Consider the following 10,606-nt stretch of genomic DNA (forward strand, 5'->3'; position numbering starts at 1 on the left):
ACTTGGTAGGAATCGCTCTCCCATAACCTGGGTTTTTAAAAAAGACTCCTTGATGTATTAAGTGATGCAGAGACTAGGGTGTTTTTTTCCCTTCCTTCCCCCTCCTTGTTTACAGCTACAGAAGGCAAAAGAGTCATAAATCTTAGGGCAGCCTACAGAGACAAGTACATTTGTATGCATCGTTAGAACTAGCTAATACCTAAACCCATTAGCAGACCGTGTAGAGTTCGAGTTTCCGGTGTACATTAACTTACAGTTAAATTCTGGAGGAAAGGGCATTGCGAATTAACATAAACTATATCCATCATATAGTTTGTCATATTAGATTAGTCAACCATGGATTTTTGTGTGTGTGCGTGTTAAACTTTTTTTTTTTTGAAGCCTTCCAGCGCTGTGTTAATTTCAGACAAGGGGCTGCCTTTTTTGCATAACTGCCATAAATCATATATTAGGATCTTTTTTAAAAAGTACAGGTACCCCAATTACTGTGCATATTAAACAAGAAATCGCAGTGATGTGGGGGAGAGTGAAATCAAGAAATGTCAATTAGGAGATTGGACCAAGGAAAGAAAGACTATCTATCTATCTATCTATCTATCTATCTATCTATCCCCATACACACTCTTCTATCTATCTATCTATCTATCTATCTATCTGGGACCAGTCTCTTTCTCTCTCTCGCTCTCTCTCTCACCAAGAAAGTCCTTCATTAGTAAGAAGGTTGCGAGGGCTTCAGAAAAGAAATGGATCTTTTAAGGCAACACACACTGGAACCCAATGGTGGAAAGAGCCAAATTATGAGACCAATACACAAGCAAAACAGTATTTTTTATTTTTTTTATATTTTATTTTTGTAAATTCCTTTCACCATTCGTCGATGGATTCCATTGCACGCAAGGGACCTTTTTCCCTGAGATCCATTATGGTGCCTTCCAATGTTTTTGTGTCTTCATTCCACTTGCCCTGGATCCCCATCTTTGCTCGAATGACGCTGGGTTTGTTCCCATATTGCTGCTGACACCCCTCCCTTCCACGCTCACTGCACCATCATAATATGCACCACAGACATAATGTCACCCCCAGCTTTGCTTTGAAAAATCCCCTCTTGCTTCGCCTATATTCACAGATTCCCCTCTCCCTCTTTCTTCCTCCCTCTCTCGTCCTCACCGCCTCCCCCCCGCCCCGGGTTTGGGTTGCACATAGATTATCTGAACTTTTGTTGTTCGTTTTTCCTCCTTCGCCCGTGAAAGCGTTAAAGGTACGGGACTGGCACTCGCGTCCAACAGCAGGCTTTTGTAAGGATGATTTATTGCCTCAATCTTGGTTCATTCAGAGTTCACATGGATTTGCTGCTGCTGAGGGCTAAAAGATGGTCTCCCTTGACAAGTGTGACTATTGGAAATGCCTCTTTTCTCTCCCTCTCTCGCCCTCTCTCTCTGCTGGGCTTCTAAAGTGTAAAATGGTTTATAATTGAGAATGAGTTTTGCTTGTGTGTGTGTGTGCGTGCGTGCGTGTGTTATACACCACTATGAATATCATTGCAAAGCCAACATGATCTGCATGGGAAGTCTGCTACCTGTGATCGGGCAAAGATCCCAATTTAAAAAAAAAGAATAAGCGCACATATGTTTTTTTTTTTTTTAATGGGATCTGCGCCCAATCACGGGTAGCTGACTTCCCATGCAGATCGTGTTGGCTTTGCAATGATGTTCAGACAAAAGGCTCTTATTGCTTTTTGATGCACACACACGCACCCTAGAAGTTATGGCCTGGTGTTTGTGGGAGAATGAGATTGTCAAACCTTCTTTGTTGGGGGGTTGAGGGGGAATTGTTACTAATCTGGACTGCGATGGGGGTTAGTGCGGTTAATCTGGGTGTGATTAGCCCGAGAGCCCTTGTATCTCTTTATTTTAGAGGAATTACTCAGTTACCAACAACAACACATTCCCTCTTCTTCCTTCTCCCCCTCCCCCTCCCTCTGTTTAAAACAAGTAAAATAATTTATTAAATGCATCGAGGTTTTAAACTCCTGCAGAGGCATCAACCATAGATTACACAACGTGACCTGCCTTCCAATGCTCCTGATCCCCCACAGACACCAAAAAAGAAACGAGGGAACAAAGGGAGACCCAATCCCCTTTTACAAGCCACCTCTTTCTAACCCCCCCTTTTATATTTGTAGCGGAAACTTTATATTTTCTATATCGAAATTTGTTTGTACTTTGAACATCCGCCTTCATTTGCCTGTAAAATAACCCTTGTGGTAATGCTAATAAGATGCAAATTTTATAGAGCGCTAATCGCTTTTTCTTAATTTATGCTTCAAGGAAATGAGGGGTCTTATCTAAAAACATTTAAATAGAGCCAGCCAGGTGCATGAGCTGTTTGCTATTTCTAACTATCCCCTTCATCTGTCTCTGTATATCTAGATGAGTATGGATGTGTGTGTGCAGAAAAATTATATAGAGTATAGACTATATATATATGCTTCTGTGTATCTAGATGTACAAGGATGAATTTGGGTATGTATATAGTTATACACTACATAGCGACTCTATATCGTATAGATCATATATATTTATGTCTCTGTATCTAGATATATGTGAGTGATCTTGTGTGATTGTGTTTATTTATAATCATAGACTACATATAAAGAGATTATCTATATAACATAGATTATGTATGTGTATGTCTATATATCTAGGTGTGTATGTGTAATTTTGTGTATGCTTTGTGTGTGCATATAATCACAGGCTATATTCAGAAGTATGTATGGGGTAGAGACTGTATATATCTCTATATATCCAGATGTATATGCCTGGTTGTATGTATGTGGATAGTCAGACACTGTAGAGAGGCTATATATACACTATATATCATATATCTTCTTTTTATTAAAAGCCATTTGGAAACTATTTTACATGGTTGTACTTTTCTAAAACCTTTTTAGTGATTGGCTTAATCTTTCAAAGCTGTGAAACAGTCACTAGAAAGATGATGGAAATATTTTCAATGATATATAAATGAATAACCCAGAGTAGGCTAACTTCTCCTGCTTATTGATGCCATCAGTCCTATTCAGGTGAAGTTTTATTCCTGGAAAAATAATGAAGCATTAACGCGATTTCAGTATTTTTAATTTGCCTCACCTAAATCTTTAGCAAAGAGGTTGAATCTGGGTTTGCACAGAAATGAATTTCCAGGATTTATTTTTAAAATATTGGATGCTCAGCTTGACTTTCTTCATCTGTTAAATGAATCCCTTACTTTGTCCCAAACCATAATTATATTCACTTCTGATAAATAATTCATGCCAGTCTCTTACCTTTGTACCGTCTCGTCTTCAAAGCAAGCCCAGATATGATTCTTGGAAAAACAGAGTTAAATGTAATTTAATAGAATCAAAACTGAATGATTTTTTCTTAAAGCGGACATTTTTGAACCCGGGATTAAAAAAATGGAACGTTTCTTAATCATTATCCCGCCTGAGACGGTTTAGTTAAACCCATGGCAGTGCAAATACCAGAAATGCAAATATTCCTAACAATACATTTGTAAGGAATCCATAATGGTGGCTACGTTGATGAGTTCCTTAAACTGTATAGCTAGTCTGGAGATAGATAATTAAATAAACAAATCACAATAAAACGCATTAATTTAGTGTGTTTTAACTGATCGTGTCTGAAGAGAAAGACACAGAGAGTTGCTAGGTCAAATTCATCGCTAGTATAACTCCAGTGACTTCAACAGATTTACACCCCAGGGCTCAAAGACTAAATTTAGTTCAGTGGCCTGTAAATCAGCCGGATTTAAATGAAACTTTAAGCAGCTAATGAAATATACCAGAAGCCGAGGACTCACAATGATATGCTGCAATGTAAATATGTTTTCAATAAACGCAGGGTCTGTAAAAATCCGGAATCATTTAGATAGGACTGGGATGTCTTTTGAATGGGTAATCTGAACTGCGCTCAGTACTCAGGCTATTTTCGCAGCGAATCCTCCGCCCCCGCCTTGTATCACCCCCTTTAAACACCCTCTCGGCTTTCCGCAACGCACACACTTGCCATTTCTAAAGGGCCGACCTAATTAATGGGTGATGTTGACTAAGTTTTATTTATTTATCGGAGTTTGCCATCAGTTCGGCCGTGGCTCAGTCAAAAACCTAAGGGCTCATTCCATCCCTCTGCCTAGCACGCTGGATACTTCGCAGCGCAATTTAAAATCGCGCGCAGGTGAGGGTTCCTGAGGCTTTATCCCCCAAAGACCTGAGCGCTTTCGACTCCCCCTGACTGCCATGGGAATTGAAACACGAGACCCTGCGTAGGTTCATCTAGTCCGGTATGTAAACGGTGGCCTGTTTCTGCCGGTGCACGTGAGGGCAGAATTTGGCCGCAATTTTTACTTTGCGGTGGTTTTTTTTTTTTTTTTTTTTGCGCGTATGGATGTCTATACAACACTCCCCTCGTATTTAAACTTGAATATCTATCTATCTATAGGGGAACACTGCTTGCATACAGGTGCGTTAGCAGTGATGCACATCACATGCAAACAAACAGACCAGAGTGACTTTCGTCTTGAACTTTTGCTGGGTGGAAAGAAGGAAAAGTTACACATCGGATACGTTTCCCAGTCCACTTTGTGGTGGCTGGCATACAAAACAACGAACAGAGTGAAATCGCTTTGTAAACAGGACAGCAATCCCACGTGCAATTTCTACTCAAACTGGGCATTAACATTTTCTCTCGGGACATGAGAGAGAGAGAGAGAGAGAGAGAGAGAGATATTTCTGATCCTTTGGAAGTTTTCTACCATACAAGGGAGAGAAAACCAGATCTTTATCCCGTTCCTTTCTGAAACAAGGGGGAAATTAAACTGGGAACACTGAAAAGGAATATAACGGGTGTGGGTGTGTGTTATGGAAAGTCTGCAGAATAGTGAAGGGTGTGTGAGCGAGTGAGAAGCTAGAACCCGCAACCTTAGCAGCCCCAATCAACTTGCTTGTAGTTGTATATGGCATTTTAACTACAGCCTCTTCCCCAGTCAGCCAGAGATCGGGTACAAAATGTCCGATCAACTTAAACAAGATTTGTGGGGGATTTCCAGTCATAAATAACCCAACAGTCGGAGTTGACCATCCGGGTTGTTAGTTTAGGGTGGTTGGTCGGTTCTAGGCAAACCGGTAACGATGGAAGGGGCCGATCGCTGGATGGGGGTATATGTGCTTTAGCTGAGCATCTCCTCCAAAGTCATACGAAAGGTACCGCAAGGGCAGAGAAACTATGGCCCCGTTGAAGTCAATGGCCTCTTTCGCGCCAGGACTCTACCCGCGCTGAAGACCACAACAGGGCATATCCTGCCCTTTCCGGGACTGGGGCTTGCAGTTGAGGTTAGCACAGGAGGTGTCTTTGAAACGCCTTTAATGAGGCTGTGAGACAACAACGTTTATAGTTATAATTATTCCTTGCTGTTGCTAATTTCGATTTATCTTCCAGGGCTCTTTTGTGTGCCTGTCATTGCCCGTATAAGCTAATGGTTTTGCCAATAGTCCTTGCTTGTCTCTTCCCAAAGACAATCATTTGGTTTTAAACAAGAGCTCCCGACTGCAAAACTCACGGACTTGGCCCTGAGAGGAGCGAGGACAGGGGAAGACATTGGAAAACGTCTGCGGTTAATTTCCATAAACTAGTAAAAATAAAGATGCACTTATGAACACACACATTGCACTGACCAGAGGCCAGGCGTTTCTTCAGCAAACGTTGTTATGTTTACATGAAACAAGCCATTACACCCAGCAAGTGCATCAAAAGCTTATTTCAAATAAAGACCGACATTGCAACATGGCGGCCTCCATCATGAAACGTAAGCACCCCAGATAATCTGTTGTGTGTTAAACAAGATTTAAGATCTGCTGTCCCCAGGGCAAGGCTACACACACACACACACTCATGGAGGTGACCAAAAAGGTGCAAAGCCAGAGGACATCATTGTTTGGATCCTCAAGTTATTTTAGGGTTTTTTTTTTAATTTAAATTAATTTTATTTTTTTATCAGCAGGTTTGGATGCTTTATGCACAGGATGGCTGGTGAGAGATGTTCTTGAGTGACCTGGGTATGTTGGTTTAGAACGTTTGCTCTTGAGTTCTAACTCTGGTGAAATCTTTCTCAGAAGAAGCCTTTGGAGATCTGCCCATGGCTTGGATCCACTGAGTCCCTTTCCTGTGTTGAATTAAAGATATCCAGTCCCCCTTCTTCCCCACCCCACCAGTGAGAAGAAACTGGAGATGCCAAAAGCTGCCCAAGACCATAGACTTTTGGAGGCTGTCTTTCCTAAGGTCCCATTACCATGGGGTGTCAGTTAGCAGCCTCTCCCATCTGCAGAGGGACACCAGCCTTGCTACCGCCTGAAGCCAGAAACATCCATGACTTTTTCAACAAGCCAAAGACTTTCCTTGCAGGGCTTCAACAGGGCTCTGGGGCGCAAGGATGATCAGAACTCAGAACCAACCCCCAAGGTTCCAGTGGTCTCCTCCATCATTCCATGTGGCCTCCCAAAAAAGGCAGAAGCTTTCTGGACCAATGACCAATCCTAACCCTGATGATAGCAGCAGAGCTCACCCCTAAACAAGGCACAACTCCAAAGCAAAAAACTCAACCTACTTACAACAGGTATGTTTCATCTGATCCCAATAACACTTTCTTTTTACAATGTGTGCACTGTACAGACAATTGGTTTCTTAGCAACTCCAAATGAATGGTCACCAGTAGCCCTTTGATAGAATTTTAAACAACTGTGTAAATACTCATGATTTCAGAAAATTTTGCCCTTCATGGTTGATGTTGTTCTCACAAGGTTATGAAAATAATGCTCTGTGCTAGAAATGATTTTTAATCTAATAATAATACTAAATTCTGCATACTTTATTGTCCTAATTTCTTGTGCACTAACCACTGCATTTTGATGCAACTTTGTTTACTTGTTCATTGAGGGACAAACGAACAGATAGAGAGAAGGATGGATGGAGGGGATGGTAGGATGGATGGATGTGAAATTACCTTGGCAGACATATGAAGAGATAGAGAGAAAGAGAGATATATGTAAAATGACATGGATAGAAAGATAGATGTAAAGTTACCTGGACAGAGAGAGATTAAATTAGAAAGAACGAAAGAAAGAAAGAAAGAAAGAAAAAGAGAAAGAAAGAAAGAAAAAGAAAAAGAAAGAAAGCAAGCAAGCCAGCACATATCACAATTCTGGGTAACAGCAGAACACTTTGAAATTGTCTGCACAGGTTCTATCAGAGCTTGTTAAAAATCCAGACTTCTAAGTGAATTTGGATATTGCCTGTCCACCAATGGGACATTTCAAATGACTGCAACCAGTTTATCGCTTGCAGCTATGTTACTGTCAACTGCTTCAAAGTTCAGATGTTGTGCGGGGTGTGGGATGGGGGGTGTGGGCTGCTGCAAGGGCAGGAGCAGATGAGATGGTGTGGCCTTTTATTTTCTAGGTCCCTGCTGAGGGCCGGCACGCTTTATACCAATGTCCAGCTGGAGAAAGAATTCCATGTTATCAGGTATCCCTGCTGACAGTGGAGTGTGGGATTGGCTCAACCTCAAGCTCTTGTTCCAGATCTGAAGGATGAAGGACAACAGGAAGGAGGGATCTGGGAGCCTGTCCCCTAGCAGAAGCCCCCCAGCGGGCTCCGAAATGGAGGGTGGGTAGGATGTGACCAGGCACACGTACTACTGCAAGGCCCAAGGAGATGTGTGGGTTGGCAGCCTGTCTCTGACAGCCCTTGTGCAGCTGCCCTGGAAGTTGGATCCTCCTCTGTCTTTGCAAGGGAAGTGTCATTATGGATCCACCTAGCCTGCAAAGGAGCCGGAGTGAGAAAATTACCTGGAAAACATGCCTGGGGCCAGCTCACTCTTCAGCCGCAGCTTCTCTATAAACTTGGACCACAGCTGTGCTGCTCAAATTCCCAGTCAGCGCTACCTTGGGGCCCTACTACCCCCATCTCACCTAAACAGACTTAAACACACATCCTGCACCTCGGGGAAGTCCTCCAGAACCTGCAGTTCTTGTGCATCTGTGAGGGCTCTCTGCCATGGAAACCAAGCTACAGTCCTATGATGTCATTAAAAAACAAAACAGAGAAAAACCTCTAAGTGTAACCAACAGTATCCTTTGATTTCCTCACCCCCTCTATTCCCAGTTACCTCCTGCATATTAAACTGTGCAGCGAGCTGTGCATAAGACAGCTAGGAACTGGTGTGTGGGCAAGTTCTGTGTGAGTTTATAACACACTCTGTGTATTTTATTAAAGTTGATTTCACTCAGCTGCTTACCAGTAACTTTGTCAGTTACAAAGGTGTCAATAGCCACCCTTTAAATATCCTCACAACCCAATTAAACTTCCTCCAAGCCTAGGGCAACATTTTTGGAAAAGCAACAAGTGATTTTATCTACCTCACTCTCGGGGCGAGGGGTTATCTTAAAAGAAGTCTGCTTTTCAGAAAGGGTTGAGCCCTCCTCCTCTGCAAATTAGGCCCCTTTTCTGTGCTTCAGATTAGGCACCCAGAGATTTACTCATAAGGGTGGTTTTTTCCTTTAACCCCTCACATTCCCCCTACCTGGAAATAACGCAGCTGTGGCACTTCTACTGGCCGCTATCGTCATCATTTCAGTGGGTTATTGTTTGATAAGCAAATGTAGATGTAAACAGGTTTGAACCCACTCAAACTCTGACCCTGCAATAAGTTAGCTTCTCACTGTAATTTAACCATTTGTTTTTTCTTTTTAAAAAAGATCAATCGGCTCTCAGCGTATTTTACTGTATTGTTGTGGTATTCAAAATAAAGAGGCCTTTTAAAAACAGTGCTGGGCGGTTTTCTTGGCTCGGCTGGGTTGGTTTTCTCCAGGAACACTGCTCTGTTGTTCTTAAAATCACTTTGCCATCTTGTAGTTTACTAGGGGTTGGGCTTCACCCTTCTCTCACCCCCATTAATCACTGAGACAGCACTTACTTCAGTAGGCCCCCAGCCCTTTTCATCTCCCAGTTAGTATGCAGCTCCGGAACCCTGCCTGCCTGTGCACTTTTTTATAATGGCCCCTGCCTTCCCTAGAAACTCACCCATTCCTCTGAACGGAAGGGTCTCTGCTCTGCTTTGTAGGCATTAGTAGAAAGGTATATTTTCATCTGAGATTTTCAGCAGGGCACCCACAATGGGTTTCCTCTTTTAGTAAGAACAGCAGTGTGCAGATCCACTTTCAGCCCCGTAGAATTCAGGGCAGGAGCTGGACAAGGCGTGGGTCACTTTATAAGTTGAAGTGTAAAATCTTGTTGGAATTGTTTGGAGACCCTGTGATCATATGGGCTCTGTCGTGCCTTAAAACAAAACAGGGTAACAACAGCAGAGCCTGCCCAGCTTTACGGCTCCTGAAAACAATCAGAAGGAGCTTTGTGCACAAACATGAAAATGTAGCAGTGCAGATAAATGTAAAACACATTGCCGACCAGTTGTTCCCATGGCCTCAGGCAATTATGATAACGCAACTTTCAAGTGTATTTTATTGTATCTCGCCCCCCCCCCAGATGAATTACCCAGCAACTAAATCTACATATTGTAATTAACTGATAAATATTTAATAATGGTTAGAACTTTATCCATTTGGTCTTTCCATCAACAAACTTTAGGAGGTAAACAGGCAAATTGAAGAAGACATTTTCTTGCATTAAAAATTTCAAAGCTTGACTCTCTCAGCAATTTTTCTTTTTTTTAAGTAGAAGAGTCTTGTTTGCAAAGGAAATGTTAATTTAAAGGAACCTGTTAGGAGAAAAAAAGTAGCTTTGATCTGAAATAATAGCAAGATCTTTGTCAATTGCAGAACAAAAGTTGTGTTGTGCAGAATTCTTTTCTTGTGTAGTAGAAGTGTATTATCTTGTGTGTGTATGTGCTTGTGTGAATGGGTTTTGTGTGTGTTTTTGTGCAATGTGTCTATCTATGAACATGCGTGTATGTGTGGGTATCTATGAGCACAAGTTTATATGAGGATGCCTGTGTGTATGTGTTTGTATATGTGTGCATGAGCATATGTGTCTGTCTGAGCATGTGTGTGTGTGTGCAAGTGTGTATGTGGGTGTGTCTGTGGGTTTAATCTGGCTTCCACTGAAGCCAAATGCAGAACTCCCATTGACTCCAATGGAAGCAGGAGCAGGCCTTGTGCTTTTAAACCATAAATAAGATTAGCTGGAGTTGCCTGATGCACAGAACTAACGGATTTCAAAATGCCTCATTTGTGGTGTCCCTAAGGAAATGAGCACTTGAAGGCCTTCCTGGAAGTGTGTCTCACCCAGTCCACCAACCCAGCCCTACTGCAGCCCTGCAGGAAAATGGCTCTGCTATAAGTGAATTACAACCCCATTCCTGGAATTAAATCAAAACTCAAAGCTAACTCAATTGTATCTAGTATGGCAGAAAGGTCAAAAGGGATTCTTGCTCCATTTACAATAATTAACGCAGCCCAGCAACTTCTCCCCTCACCCACCCACTAATGGGCAAAGCAACACCCAGAAACCGGATTAGAGATCGAGTGATGCCACCT

At 42.2% G+C, this 10,606-nt stretch overlaps 1 long non-coding RNA gene across 2 annotated transcripts in view; it reads left to right on the top strand.

Annotated features, from left to right (window-relative positions):
• Positions 1 to 8,273, top strand: part of LOC116828463 (uncharacterized) — a 66,534-nt gene extending 58,261 nt beyond the window's left edge. For both annotated transcript variants that reach the window (XR_012654894.1, XR_012654895.1), the window contains exons 3-4: positions 6,055 to 6,669; positions 7,512 to 8,273. This is a non-coding gene — a long non-coding RNA (uncharacterized LOC116828463). The remainder of the gene's footprint in view (positions 1 to 6,054; positions 6,670 to 7,511) is intronic.
• The last annotated feature ends 2,333 nt before the right edge of the window (positions 8,274 to 10,606 follow it).

This window comes from Chelonoidis abingdonii, chromosome 26 (assembly GCF_003597395.2).
Source record: "Chelonoidis abingdonii isolate Lonesome George chromosome 26, CheloAbing_2.0, whole genome shotgun sequence".
NCBI classification, from domain to species: domain Eukaryota; kingdom Metazoa; phylum Chordata; order Testudines; family Testudinidae; genus Chelonoidis; species Chelonoidis abingdonii.